This window comes from Juglans regia, chromosome 10 (assembly GCF_001411555.2).
Source record: "Juglans regia cultivar Chandler chromosome 10, Walnut 2.0, whole genome shotgun sequence".
Lineage (NCBI taxonomy): Eukaryota > Viridiplantae > Streptophyta > Magnoliopsida > Fagales > Juglandaceae > Juglans > Juglans regia.
In genome coordinates, this window is record NC_049910.1 from 32,511,149 (window position 1) to 32,526,895 (window position 15,747).

The 15,747-nt window shown below is 39.5% G+C and overlaps 1 long non-coding RNA gene across 2 annotated transcripts; it reads right to left on the reverse strand.

Annotated features, from left to right (window-relative positions):
• Nucleotides 1–6,499: 6,499 nt before the first annotated feature.
• Nucleotides 6,500–9,572, reverse strand: LOC108982774. 2 transcript variants are annotated; one of them, XR_004802648.1, is made up of 3 exons: nucleotides 9,193–9,572; nucleotides 8,459–8,567; nucleotides 6,500–7,148 (listed from the first exon to the last, which is right to left on the reverse strand). It is a non-coding gene; the product is annotated as an uncharacterized LOC108982774 (long non-coding RNA). The 2 variants fall into 2 exon arrangements; XR_001994761.2 differs by lacking the exon at nucleotides 6,500–7,148 and having other exon boundaries at nucleotides 8,093–8,567.
• Between the last annotated feature and the right edge of the window lie 6,175 nt (nucleotides 9,573–15,747).

The window sequence follows — 15,747 nt, forward strand, 5'->3', positions numbered from 1 at the left end:
CTGTGGAGTAAGGGTTCAGTCGGCAGAACATCATGCGAGAGAAGGAGAAGTGCTGAGTTCGTGTGTTACAAGTGAAGTAAATGGGAAGCTGATACGATGTCGTGTGACTAGGGAATACGGTGTCGTTTCCGAATAGAGTAAGGTTGCGTTTTAGAGTTAATCAAGTGCTGCGTTTAAAGGGAAGAGCAATACGGCGTCGTCTAGTGAAGTGGAGCTACTGCTGACTTGTTGATTCCGTTAGACACACACCTGCTGCATGAGGATAAAAATAGAATAAAATCAGTTATGGATTATTTGTATTCTCTGACATCCGTGACTATAAGGATGAAAAGAGGAATGCTATTTTGTTTTATCTAAAAGCTTTCTATGAACCTATGAACGTACTATTGGAGGTTTAGGGACCCTCGAAGATCCCATAGCAATTCAAGCAATCGTCATTTCCATTTTACTATCATTCTGTTCTTACTCTTTTCACTATCAATATTACATTACATTCCATCATCATCCAATACAGAGAGTGAGAGTCTTAACATTTGGTATCCAAGAGCCCTCGTTCCTACCCAAAGAAGTCCTACCAGATTACATCATTCAATCCCAAACCCAGAAAACAACCAGCACCCAATAGTCAACCCAGAAAACATCACCATGGCCGAAAAAACAAGATCCAAACACCAGCAGGAAGTCTTGCAGAATCAGTTGGAGACTCAGCAAAATGAAATCCTGGAATTGAAAACAGATGTTAGTACAGTGAAGAATGATGTTCAAGAAATTAAAGATATGTTACGTACCCTTTTTGCACAGCCACACAACCCACCCCCTCCCCCAATCAACCCAGAAATGCCTCTGGAAGTAGAAAATCCAGATCCACGAAAGTTCAACCTCAGGGGAGTCAAACTTTATTTTCCTCATTTTCAGGGAGTTAATCCAGCTGCATGGCTTTTTAAAGTCAATCATTACTTCGAGTTTCACCAAACACCACTAGCACAGAGGCTATTGATGGCCTCATACCACATGGAAGGCAATGCCCTCGTATGGTTCCAAAATGCTGCAGAATGAGAATTCTGCCGTGATTGGGACACTTTTTGCAGATCGTTACTCCTTCGTTTCGGGCCAACAGCATATGACGACCCCATGGAGGCATTAACGAGACTCAAACAGACCAGTTCAGTGGCGGGATATATGGCAGAGTTTGAAACATTATCCAACCGTTTGAGGGGCCTATCGGATTTACACAAGCTGAGTTGTTTCCTCAGCAGATTGAAGGACGAGTTGGTGGGAAGTATTAAAGGAGAGCAAGTGGTAATTCTACTAGACTCGGGCAGCTCACACAACTTTATAGATACTGCACTGGCCTCGAAATTGCAGCTACCAGTGGATTATCTAGTAAATTTAAAAGTGAGGGTAGCAAATGGTCAAGGCCTAAACAACGAAGGGTTATGTCGAACCGTGCAATTGAAAGTGCAAGGTAACGTACTACAACTTCCTCTACATTTATTAGAGCTAGCTGGTTGTGATATTTTTTTAGGGGTCCAATGGTTAGAAATCTTGGGCCCTATCATGTGGGATTTTTCCAAGTTGCTTATGAGCTTTATGTGGAAGGGAAAGACCATAGAATTTAAGGGGCTGAAATTGAGCCCTTCCGTGGTGGAGGATAGTGAGAAGACATTAAAAGCAACTATAGCCAAAGGGAAGGGAATGTTCTTACAAATTATGTGTGAGAAAAGTGAGGAAACCGACTGTGAGAAGATGGATGAACAGTTTTCAAAGCTGTTGGAGGGTTTTTGTGAGGTTTTTAATGAACTTCAAGGGTTACCACCACCACGTAACCATGACCATCGTATAATTCTCAAGGAAGGCACCCAACCTATCACAAATAGACCCTACCGATACCCATACTACCAGAAAACAGAGATTGAAAACATTGTGGCTGAGTTGTTAAAATCGGGAGTGATTAGACCAAGTTCTAGCCCCTTTTCCTCCCCTGTTTTGCTGGTCCGTAAAGCTGATGGCAGTTGGCGACTTTGTGTGGATTATAGGGCACTTAATAGGGAGACAGTGAAGGCAAAGTTTCCCATTCCAGTTATAGACGAATTATTAGATGAGCTTTTTGGGACGGTAATTTTTTCTAAGCTGGATTTGCGATCGGGTTATCATCAAGTGAGGGTAGTGCCTAGTGACATCCCTAAAACAGCCTTTCGGACCCATGACGGACATTACGAGTTTTAAGTGATGCCTTTTGGTCTTACTAACGCTCCAGCCACATTTCAAGGGTTAATGAACGATATATTCAAACCTTTTTTGAGGAAATTTGTACTTGTATTCTTTGACGATATATTGGTATATAGCAGATCAAGAGAAGAGCATGTGAACCATTTGAAAGAAGTGTTGGAGATGCTGAAACAGCACTGTTTGTATGCAAAAAAATCCAAGTGTCGGTTTGGAGTGGCTGAAGTTGATTATTTAGGCCATATCATTAATTTGGAAGGGGTGATGGCAGATTCGTCCAAGATTAAGGCCATGCTAGAATGGCCTGAGCCTAAGAACGTGAAAGCCTTACGAAGATTCCTAGGACTCACGAGTTATTACAGGAAATTCATTCGAAATTATGGATTTATTGCTGCCCCTCTTACCTCCTTGTTGAAGAAAAACTCTTTTTCTTGGAACTTGGAGGCCAGCAGGGCATTTGAAGCTTTGAAACAAGCTATCTCACATCCCCCGGTTCTTAAACTACCGGATTTCAGTAAATCTTTTGTGATTGAGTGCGATGCTAGTGAGAAAGGCATTGGGGCTATTTTAATGCAAGAAGGTAGACCCTTAGCTTATTTGAGTAAGGCTTTAAAAGGGAAGGCACTGCTGCTGTCCACTTACGAAAAAGAATTGTTTGCCTTAGTTATAGCAGTGCAGCGTTGGAGACCTTACTTGTTAGGTCAATCTTTTGTTGTTAAGACTGATCAGCAGGCTTTAAAATTCTTGTTGGAGCAGAAGGTAGGCACAGTTGCACAGCAAAAATGGATCACAAAGCTCATGGGGTTTGATTTCTGTATTGAGTATAAAAAAGGAAAAGACAATAAGGTAGCCGATGCCCTTTCAAGGAAAATGGAAGGAAATGAAGAGGGAGATGGTTGCTTAGCCTTGATAACTTTTCCCACAGTGGAATGGATTGAAGAATTAAAAAATAGTTATAAGGCTTCAGCTGAGATGGCGGATTTGTTAGATAAACTGCAGTACAATATTTCTGTTCCTCAAGGATATACTGTACAACAAGGAATTATTCTCAAGAAGGGTAGAATTGTGCTGGTTCCAGATTCAAATTTTAAAAACAAGGTGCTAGATTATCTACATGTGGATCCACAAGCTGGTCATACAGGATTTTTAAAGTCCTATCAACGTGCTAAGCGAGAATTTTTTTGGAAAGGAATGAAAAATTTGCGTTGTTACACAGGCACTAAACAGAGACAATGGAGTAAATGGCTTCCCTTGGCAGAATATAGTTACAACAGCTCTTATCATACTTCAACAAAAATCTCACCTTTCGAAGCGCTGTATGGGTATCCTCCCCCTCGTCTATTGTCATATATACCAGGTACTTCGGCTATAGAGGCATTGGATCAGTTCCTGAAAACAAGAGAACAGATCAAAGAGTTGTTAAAGGAAAATCTTGAGTGGGCTCAAAACCGTATGAAATTTTATGCAGATCAAAGAAGAACCGAGAGAAGTTTCGAGATTGGAGAGTGGGTGTACTTACGTTTGTAGCCATATCGACAGAACTCAGTGTTGCAACGTCGGAATCTAAAACTATCTCCCAGGTTCTTCGGACCATTTAAGATTCTTCAGAAGCTGGGAATCGTGGCTTATCGATTAGAGCTTCCCGCATCGTCACGCATACACCCGGTATTCCACGTTTCTTGTCTGAAGAAGAAACTGGGATCTCAGATCCAGCCTTTTCCAACACTGCCACCCACGGACAAGGAAGGGGAAATCTCATCCGAACCGGAGAAGGTGGTGGATCGGCGCTTAAAGAGGCTAGGGGGCCTTGCCGTGACCGAGGTGTTGATTAAGTGGGTCGGGGCTCCTCCCGAAGACAGTACATGGGAGCTACTCTGGAAACTGCAAGAACGTTACCCGCACCTTGTGGGCAAGGTTCTTTAAGGGAAGGGGATTGTTAGAAGCTCAGATCGTGAGGGGATAGTGAAAGGAGATGATTTGAGCATTCTGTGGAGTAAGGGTTCAGTCGGCAGAACATCATGCGAGAGAAGGAGAAGTGCTGAGTTCGTGTGTTACAAGTGAAGTAAATGGGAAGCTAATACGATGTCGTGTGACCAGGGAATACGGTGTCGTTTCCGAATAGAGTAAGGTTGCGTTTTAGAGTTAATCAAGTGCTGCGTTTAAAGGGAAGAGTAATACGGCGTCGTCTAGTGAAGTGGAGCTGCTGCTGACTTGTTGATTCCGTTAGACACACACCTGCTGCATGAGGATAAAAATAGAATAAAATCAGTTATGGATTATTTGTATTCTCTGACATCCGTGACTATATAAGGATGAAAAGAGGAATGCTATTTTGTTTTATCTGAAAGCTTTCTATGAACGTACTATTGGAGGTTTAGGGACCCTCGAAGATCCCATAGCAATTCAAGCAATCGTCATTTCCATTTTACTATCATTCTGTTCTTACTCTTTTCACTATCAATATTACATTACATTCCATCATCATCCGATACAGAGAGTGAGAGTCTTAACACTTTTCTTACTGGTTCTTCTATTGTAGATCCTGCCTCCTGGAGTAGATGATGCTGTTGCCTCTCATTGGGAAACCATGTTCGTGTACATTATCATAGCTAGTTGTAAAATGACTATTCTCACCAATTTTATTTCAAATATTTTTTTTTGATAAGTAAATTTTATTTCAAATATTTGAGTTTGAAAGCTTAATGATTTCTTTTGAATGCTTTGTTTCTTGGTTTTCTTTTAACTGTTCTTTACAAAATATTTGATCACTAAAAAAATTATTAATTTTTGTATTTCTAGTTCTCCTACTGGGGCACTATTCTTGCTGTTGAACGCACCTATTTGTAAGAACAAAAATGATATAGACAACTGGCCCGTATCCCCGCTGCGGCATCACGTCTTACATGGCTAAAATGAAAACGACATCGTTTTACAAAAATGCAAAATAGAAGGGGCTCTGGATCACCCTTGGCTTCTCCACCATTGTCTACAACAAGTACATTTTGAATCGCAAGCTCTACAACTGGCCCTTCCTGATCTTGCTCACCATGATTCACATGGCCTTCTGCTCCCCCATCGCTTACCTCCTCGTCTGCATCTTCAAGGTCGTGGAGGAGCTCGCCTCCATGACCCGAGACCTCTACAATAGGTCTGTCATCCCCATCAGCACCCTTTACTCTCTCTCTCTCCATCTGGTTCTCCAATTCCACTTATATCTACCTCTCTGTCTCCTTCATCCAAATGCTCAAGGCCCTCATGCCCGTCTCTGTCTACTCCATTGGTCTTGTCTTAAAAAGGACACTTTCAAGTCTGACACCATGCTAAACAAGGTCTCTATCTCCCTCGATGTCGCCATCGCCGCCTACGATGAGGCCAAGTTTGACTCTTGGGGCATAATGCTGCAGCTCCTGGCTGTCGCATTTGAGGCCACCCAATTGTTCTTGATCTAGATTTTGTTGAATTCCAAAGATATTAGCTTGAACCCCATCACGTCGCTTTTCCATGTCGCGTCGTGTTGTTTGGTATTGTTCTTGCTGTGGATGATAATGGATTAATGGACTACTCTTTGTTGAGGGACATTTTCAGTTTCCATCTAGATTTCTTGATCTCCTGGAAGTGGGAGAGAGGACAGAGAAGGATCGGGGGCTGTGATTGGGGGAGGGAGAGTAAGGGTTCATGGGGTCGAAACACCGGTACCTTAGAGTAGAAATAGAAACAGAGCTAGAGATGGTGGAATGACGAGAGTCCATGAAGCCCGATGGAACTTGCGAGTGTGAGCAAGGTATAGGACGAAGAGAAGAGACCCAAAACCATCATGGGTTCGGCTGTGACATGAAGAAGACAAAGAGAGGAAGAAGTGGAGAAAATAGAAAGAGAAAATAGGGGTGAAATGAGGACGAAGAGAGGGCTGAGGCTTTCTCGAATTTGAAATGTAATCATGGGATGGAGGAAGAAGAAGATGAAGAAAATGGGGATTGGAAATGGGGATCGAAACCAGAGCCCATTCTGTTTCCATTTTTGCAAGACGACGTCGTTTTTATTTTAGCCACGTCAGATGCAATGCCGCAGCGGGGATACATGCCGGTTGTCCGTAGCATTTTGTTGTAAGAATAAAAAACTCTACGTGCAGTCACTTTTACGTACTCTTTGTGCATTTCACTAATGTGATTGGCTGCATTATTTTTTTTTAATATAAAATAAATGTTTTAACTAATCACATCAGTAGAGTGATAAAAAAATACGCAAAAATAACTGTATGTAGCATAACTCAAAGATACTAACTACAAATGATGAGGAGACACTTCACTGCACCAAATTTAGTGATGGCCTAGCGAGTATGATTCCTTCTTTCACAATAATCAGAAGGTCTTTTAATTACACATACAGATGATTTTGCTTTCCCACTTGAACCTTGTGCAGAAAAAAGAAGAAGATTTGGATGAGACCCTTCACACCTAAACACGAGATAAAAAGAATACAAATTACTCAAACATGATATCACCAGTCAGCTTCCCATTTTTTTGTGTTTGATTCCTCATTGTGTCGGTATCATCAATGCTGGAACTGATGCCGCTGTAGCTTGTTGAAGAAAAGAAAGCTCCAATATATAAGAGGATGAGAGGCTCTGAGATGTCAAATGCTAAGACTTGGGAGCATGTTCATCATGTCATAATGAACCTACCTGCTACTGCTCTTCAATTTCTAGTTAACATGCCTTTGCATCATTTTTAATGGATCGACTCATCATTTCTTGTGTTGGGCAAACATCCTTTTTTGCTTTGATTATGTATATTTGTTGCCATATCAAACTTTCCTTATCATTCTCATTTCTCAGAATCTTCTTGCTACTTGGGTGTATGCTTTTGTGTACTTCCTTTGTACTTGGGTTGCACTTCTATATATGTGCCTTCTTAAAACTTGAACTATAAATTAAATAAAAAGAAATTATGATTCTTATAGAGAATAGAAGACCAAATGAGACATGCCATCGGTGTTAGATAAAGACATGCATGTTTCTATTGCTAGCAGTTTGTTTATGTTTCTTGGTACTAACATTTTCTCCTGCTTCTGATCTGTTCCCTGGCTGCTAATATTTACTCAGAAAATTTTCCCTTGGTTGCATGTATTTAGGGGCATACCCTATAGAAAAGACTGGAAGGGACCTCTTCCCTGGACTCACTGCTATTGCTTCATGCGGACAAATGAAACCCAATAAATCACGGTTTCAGTAAGTTCATTCTGCATTTTTTTGTGTCCAACTTTTTATCTGCTGAGCTTATTCATTTCCTGCAAGTCCTTTATTTTTTTGATTTTAAGCTCGTTGATCCTTCTGATCATTAGACATACAGTAATTTTTTGATGTAGATGGGGTTGGGCGGGGGGGCTACCTAGGAGCACTGCTCTTACCACATTTACCTAGTTTTATGAAGTTCTCTTAATTTCTTGTTACTTTTGTATTGTAATTGAAACTTCTTTTCCAACTATTTTGCAGGCGGCAGTCTGCGTTGAATGCCGGAATCCAAGACCCAATATTTCATAGGGTTGGGGATATTGTGGCTGATGGCTCAAACTGGGAATCAGTAATTAGTAGCACTTATCGTTGTATTAACTTTTCTTTTTTTTTTACAAACTCCATGGCTAGGCCGTACACGCATGCCTTAGTCACCCTTCAGTTTTCTTTACTTTACTATGCAGGCAATGTTTTGCTTAAGTTTTAGGCTGCCAGAAGCTGCATGCTTCAACGAAGATAACACTGCCAATGTGCTTCATTCTGTTGCTGGAGAGTGATTACCACTCGTTCAGGTACTGCTCAGGCTTTATACTATCATCAGCTCTAATGCAGCAGGTTTTGAAATAAGAGAGTATAGATATCAAATTCGGTGATAGACTCTCTTTTTTACGCCACTCTCTCTCTAGAGTCTCTCTTCACCCTACAGTGGCTTTCCACTCCTTCATGGAGTACTCAACCCTCTCCTAAAAGAAATACAATCAACGTTCTCCAGATAAAAAGAATACAACCTATGGAAATGTACTCACTAATCCAGCAAAAAGGTCTTTCTTGGAAAGACCTCAACTTAGTACCAACTGCTGCAGCAGCTAAAAAAACTACTGAGCTTGACTGGTTGGATGACTTGTAGCTGCTCGCCCATTGAACAATTTTGCAATACATGCTAGTATCAAAGCAGCATGGGATTTTATACAGAAATTCCTCATAGAAGAGTTAGAAGCAAACCTCTTCCTCTTCACATTCCAGTCAGCTCAAGATAAACAAAGGGTCCTTAACCAAGCTCCATGGAACTTCAACGGGCATACGCTCATCCTTAAACCATGGTCTCCAGGATCTACATGGCAAGAGATAAGTTTGAACCATTCAGCTTTCTATGTGCATATACACGGACTTACACTGGATCACATGACTTTTGACAATGCCACAAACATTGGAATGGCCCGGGGCAATCTATTGGAAATGGAAGAAGACCCCCAATTTGGAATAGCTTGCATAAAATCTATCAAGATAAAAGTAGAAATTGACATTACAAAACCACTGAAACAAGACTTCTGGCTTCCTAGAGACATGGGTTTCCTTTAAATACGAAAGATTGTTTGATTTTTTCTATGCAAGGGAGAGGTTAGGTCACTCACAAATTTTCTGCACTTTCCTAAAAATTATCCCCTCCCAATTGCCATTCGGCTCCAGGTTACGAGCAGACAACTCTTACTCAACAACAAATAAGCCTCCACAATAAGCCCAAGCAACCACACAGTCAAATCCAAACCAGATTGACAAACAACTCCAAAACCCACAACCAGGGAATTTTTCTCAAAGTGCAACCATGGTATTGACTGAGCCGCAGAAATAAAACCAGCATCCAGGGAATTTTTCTCGAAGTGCAAAAGGAAAGGAAAAAATAGGGGGAAAACACATGAGGAAGGGGAAAAGTTTGTAGAAGAAACACTGAGCCTCACCTGTGGAAATATCGGGGTCGGCATTCTCCAAGATCGGTGTTGTCTCTCACCTGTGTAGACTTCCCCTTCACAAGATCAGCAAGCCCCCAACCCAGTGAATATCCAACCCACCGAGACTCCAGCCTAGCGAGCTTCCAACCCAGCGAGCTACTGTTCAGCAGTCTCCAGCCATCTACAGTAGGAATTAATTCCTCCCCACCAAATCTCAATCCCAACCAGAATAGGCTTTAACATTTTCTCAGTAAATCCCTTCCCATCAGTTAATCCAAGCTTTCAGATCGCTCCAATGGGGGCTAACTACTCGTACTGCACTCTGACTGATTCCGAGCAACAGGGATTTTCACTTCCCTCTGTAAGAAACTGAAACAAAACAAATCTGTCTGGCGCTCCAATGGAAGCAGATGCAAGCGGGCCATTCAAGGGCCCTTCTAAATAATCAGGCCCAGCTCCTCAAATATATCCCAGCAGCCACCAACCCTTTGAGCCCACCAAAAATACAAAGCAAAGGTCCTACAGTGATCAATTTATCTCTGAGTAGTCCACCAAAGTCCACCGATGCTTCCCAAGTAGATCCCTCTAACTCAAAGAAATAATTAAAGAAGCTGAGCACTCCTCTTACACAAGAAGATAACCAGCCACCAAAAACAGAAGTTGCAAAAAAAACCTAAAACAAAAAATCCATCCAACTCTTATGTAGAAAAAAAAAAAGACCAAAATCCCACCACTGAAGAGCAAACTCTTGTAGTCATGCTTCTCGAAATGCACTCTGGTGCTTCAGAAAAAATCACCAAATCCAAGGAACAATTTCGGTCTAACCCATGCCACAATGCAACACCACATGAAGTCACCGAGAAATTCAAAACAACTGACGAGGCAAGCTCAACATTGCTTCCACTAGCTTCATGAAAACAATGGTATGGAATTGATGGGACACGCCTGACTCAAAGCAATTAAGAAACGCACCTTATTTATTACGAATAGTCTTGGTCTTCACTATTTTGTAAACTTCCCAATCTCGGAAAAAAATGGAGGCATTTTGCTATTATGGCGTCCGAGTGTAGATGTTGAACCTATACATATAACATGAATGCGATATCTGTTTTGATTTACTATGATCCTCTTAACCATCATTGGCTTGTCACATATATTTATGCCCCAGAACAATAGCATCATAAAGCAAAATTTTGGAATTTATTGGACTCTACATTCAAATCCTTCTCGGGTCGATGGTGTTGCATAGGAGATTTCAATGACCTCTTAAATCAATCAGAAAAAATCGGTGGGCAACCCATCACGTCTTCTTCAATTGGTGGATTGAAATATCTTATGGAAACACACAACTTAATTGATATCGGATTCACTGGCCCCACCTTTACATGGACCAACAACAGACATGGCAATGCATTGATCAGAGAAAGATTAGATTGTGGAATAACAAATCCTCAATAGAGATTATTATTTCCAAACGTTACACTGTAGCATTTGACCTCTTCGACATCAAATCATCTCCCACTTCTACTCAATACAACAAAGCACCAACAATGTGCTTCCTCCTTTAAATTTGAAGAATTTTGGATCCACGAGCCACTAAGTCAAATAATAATTCAAAAAGCCTGGAGCAAGCATTTTGTTGGGAGCTCGGCATTCATACTCTACAAAAAGTCAAGGCCACTAAAGATGCCCTCAAACATTGGATCAAAGTTCATTTCAGAAAAATTCAAGTTAATATCTAGCGAGTAGAAAATGAACTCCTTGATATTCAGTGCAATCCACCAAATCCACATAATCTAACAAGAGAAAACAACTCTAACAAAATCTCCAGGAACAACTGAACCATGAAGAAACTCTACGGCGCTAGAAATCTCGAATTTCTTGATTAATTTCATCATATCTAAATACCAAATTCTACCATATATCAAATACCATCAGAAGACGTAGTAATGGGATCAACTCATCAAACTGGGCCTATATAACTTGACAATGGACCAATCTATTATTGAATCATCATTCATTAATTATTTTCGGTCTATATATACTTCCTCAAACCTAGTTATTTTGGAAGCATTAGAAAATCTCTTTGAAAAACAAATCACAGATAAGGATAATGATTTTCTCAATGCAATACCCAACGAGGAAGAAATCTTTTCTACTTTGAAAACAAATCCCAAAGCACAAAGCACCAGGGCCAGACGAAATGACTGCTCTCTTCTATAGATACTACTAGACTGTCATCAAAAGGGAAGTAATTGGTGCAGCAAAATTTCTTTCAAAATAGTAAACTCTTGAAACAGATTAACCATACAAAAATAGCACTCATTCCAAAAATCACAATCGAAGTTCACCACAACATTTCCGACCAATCAGCCTAACCAACGTCATCTACAAAATCATCACCAAAATCCTGGCCAATCATCTTAAGACCACATTGCCCCACATTATTTCTTCTCTTCAAACTGCTTTTGTTCTGAGCTGCGACATAAAAAAAAATACTCTGATTGCTCGTGAGTTGTTTCATCATCTAAAAAATAAAATCGAGGAGAAATGGTTAAATGACAATTAAGCTAAACATGGAAAAGGACTTCGACTACATAGAATGAGATTTCTTATTTGCAGTGATGAAGGTGTTGGGTTATAACAAAAGGTGGATAAATCTAATTAAAAAGTGTTTCACAACAGCTTCCTTCTCAATCCTTATAAATGGCCCATCTAGAGAATTTTTCAAAACACAAAAGAGGACTTAGACAAGGTGTCCTCTTATCACCTTTCCTTTTTATATTATGCACAGAGGTGTTATCCAAATTAATAGCCAGATCGGAAGCATAAGGCAACTTGGAAGGTATCTGGTTAAATCGAAATAGTCCTCCAATATTTCACCTTTTATTTGCATATGATTTAATCATTTTTAGAAAAGCTAGTGAAAGAAATGCTCAAACAATCATTGATAGTCCGAGGAAATATCAGGATTAGTCAAGTCAAAGAATCAACCACAACAAGTCCTCAATTTACATAACAAGAAATACGAATCATGGTGCCAAAGCCACAATTTCTTTGAAGATGCCATACAAGCTATCAACATCCAAAATGAAGTATTTAGGGCTTCCAACCTCATTTGGCAGATAAAAAAAGATAGTTGCAAAGAACTATTGGAGAATATTAATATGAAGTTTGAGGGTTGGAAATCAAAGTTACTCTCACAAGCTCAAAGAACCATTCTAATTAGAATAGTGACAAGCAAAATTCCTTTGTACCAAATTTCAATGCACCTATTGCCAAAATCAGTTTGCAAATATTTGAATACAAGTTTCAAAAATCTCTGGTAGGGCTTCGCAAAAGAACAAAAGCATAATTTGATTTTGAAATCTTGAAAATCTATTTGCAAACCAAAAAATGCAGGGGGTTTGGTTTGAGATCAATGAAAAACATGAATTTAGCTTTATTAGCATAAAGCTAAAAAATGATGGAAAATGAGTCAAGCAAATCCAAGTTTGTGACATTCTCTTCTAACAACAAAATACCTCAATACATCAACCTTCTGGAAGGCAACGTTAAAACTGGCTTATTCATGGTTATGGAAAGGAATCTTGAAGACAAGAGAGCCACTGTCAAAAAGTACATGCTATCAAATATTTAATGAGCTATTTGTTAATGTGTTGTTAGAACTTTGGATTCCGACAATAGAAAATTTTACACCAAAGCCACTACATCAAAGGAAGGAGACCCAACCTTCTCTGAAGGTCTCTAATTTGATTATTCCTAACACTCATTCATGGAACATCCAGAAAATACTAACCCTTTATGCTAATCCTTTTTGAGCAAGAAAGCATCACTCAAATCTAAAAAATTCCTCTACCTCAAAATAATTAAAGAACGGACTTTTGATTTGGATACAAGCCACAATGGTAAATTCTCTGTCAAACCTGATTATCATATAGTAGCAAGAAATTCTAATATACCATTGCCAAAATTTTCAAGCCCAACATTGAAAAACTTTAGCAACTGAAAATTTATGACCGCCATATAAGCTACTAATTTAGAAAATCGTCTGGAACATTATTCCCACTAGGGAGAAGATTGGAAAGCATTATTCCAAATCTCTCTTCATACAGCTGTCCATTGTGCAATGAACATGAAGAAACTATATTCTATCTTTTCACTGAATGCCCAATCACCAGGATATTATAGAACCAAAATAGTTGGCCCTTGAATCTCACATTACTACCGATTAACTCAATGCATGAGTGGATATTGATTATTATTAACCTAGAGTCTATGTTGGGATTAAAATAATTGAAAAAAATCCATTCCAGATATTTGCAGTTTTAATGTTAATTAGGTTTTATCCGGAGAAAAATGAATGATATAGTCCACAATCAATCAACATTATCTCTGAGGAAGGCCAAAGAACAGTTGGAAATCTCTTACCAAGCATATCTACAGGCGTGAAAAGAAAAATTAAAATATCAAATAATACTGAATTGGCAACCCTTGCCTTGGCACTAGTTGAGTATTTCCTTTAACGATAAAGTGAGAGACACTTATTCAACGTCTTCAACAGTAGGCCGCAACTCACAAGGTAAAAAAATACTGGAAATATGGACATAAAAAATTCAATTCACAAATCCAGTCATTGCATAAGCCTCTTCAGCCCTGCCAGCAACAAAGATGGCAGACCTACAAAAAAGTCCTTTCATTCTAGAAGGTGCACTCAGTTGGTTTTCTCAGCCATCAAAGGGGAAGCTTCATCACCAATATGACAGATAACTTCAATCATTGATGATATCCGTTAAATATTATGCACTCAAAAATATTGGAGTGTTAAAAAAAAATTATCAATCTCAAAATTGATGTGCGCACTCAGTGGCCCAGTGGGCAACGACCAACTTAACTTTTGGTTGCATACATTTAGATAATTTACCCAGATGTATCTGTATATTGATAGTGGCAAGGACCCGGCCTTTTATGTTGTAATATTTCTATATCAATATTAAGCATCCTTGATTAGAAAGAAAAATATTAAAGCATTGAAACAGTAATAAAGGCAACATTAATTGTCTCACCCAAGATAGTTGGACTAAGAGAGTTGTTGATTGTCACGTAGATGCATTAATTTGTTTATAATATTAACTATTCTAGAACAGCTAACTTCATGCATGGGTTTTATAAAAAAATAAATAAAAAGAACACTTCATTCATGGGTGATAGCCAAATCATCGAGTACCCTACAGTTATCTCTGGATTCTCTTATGCGTGTGAACGTCAAGGCGGAATGACATCTACGGCCATTTACTCCCCAATTCCTTTACGTGCATGCGTGCATTGAGGAAATGACATCTATGGGCCCATACAGTTATCCCCAATTTCTTTACGCGTGTGCGCATTAAGGGAATGACATCTACGCGTAAATGCCCATAAAAACTCTATTAAAACATCAACAAGCCTTCTAGGGACCGTCGAGAGATGCAATCGACGGGGAGTCGTCTAATATATTATGCCACATCAGCCGAGTTATTATAAAAATTAAAAAAAAAAAGACAACCAAAATAGAAATAAAAGAGAACGCGGAGCAGAGGTTGTCTTCTTCGTTGTCTTCGTTGGTGGGTGTCTTCGTTTCCTCGTCGGTAGCAGCAAGATCAACTCTAGGTGGTTGATATCCCCGAGAAGAAGATCTAGGCTAAAACCAAAATACAGAGAAATTTTTCTAAAGAAAACTGTGCAAATCTGGGCAAGCGACATTGATAAATTTACAGAGGAAGAGATAGTGGAAATATGGACAGTCTTCAAATCTTCTGCTAAGGAAGAACTAGAAACAGATTTTAGCTATTTTTCTTCCTTAAGATCTCACGTTTTTGTTATTTGATGATCTGTTGATTCACTTTGAAAGGACCCGAAAATCACTTCAAGCTTGAGAGTTTCATGTCTTAGATCTGCTACTTAGTCAGTCATATATGAAGTCAAATCTTAGAGCAAATCTTGATTTGAAGCAAAACCGGCTTCTTGAAAATAGAATTTGCAGATCCGATGAAAGAGGTTCCAAAAAAACAACCAAAGATTGTTGTGCTTCCTTGAGAACTTTCTGATGAAAGAGGTTCCAATCCAGAATAATTGTTGTGAAACTTGGTTGAATGAAATACATAATGAACTGTCAAATTATCATTACGGTTGCAAAAATAAAAAGAAGGAAAGGGAGGGGAGATGGGGGAATCGAAGTCTCTGTAATCTGCTGGGGAGAAGGGGATGGGGAAATCAAAGACAGAGAGAATGGGGATGAGAACTGAAGATGGGTGAAGGAAGAAGAGGAAAATCAAACTAATAAAACGGTGCGTACGCAATTTTGAATGAAACAAACCATTTCATTTAATGCCACGTTCGCACCGACTACGCGGCTGCTCCCCAAGCCGTTTGCACATAGCATTTTTCAAACATCAATATGATTTGATGAGGCTTCAATTTTCAAGCCCTTTCGGTTTTTTATGGTAATCCTCAAATGCAACGTGTATGTGCTTGCTTCGATAAATGCACCCCCAATGGTAACTAACACCATGGATCTCAAAGAAT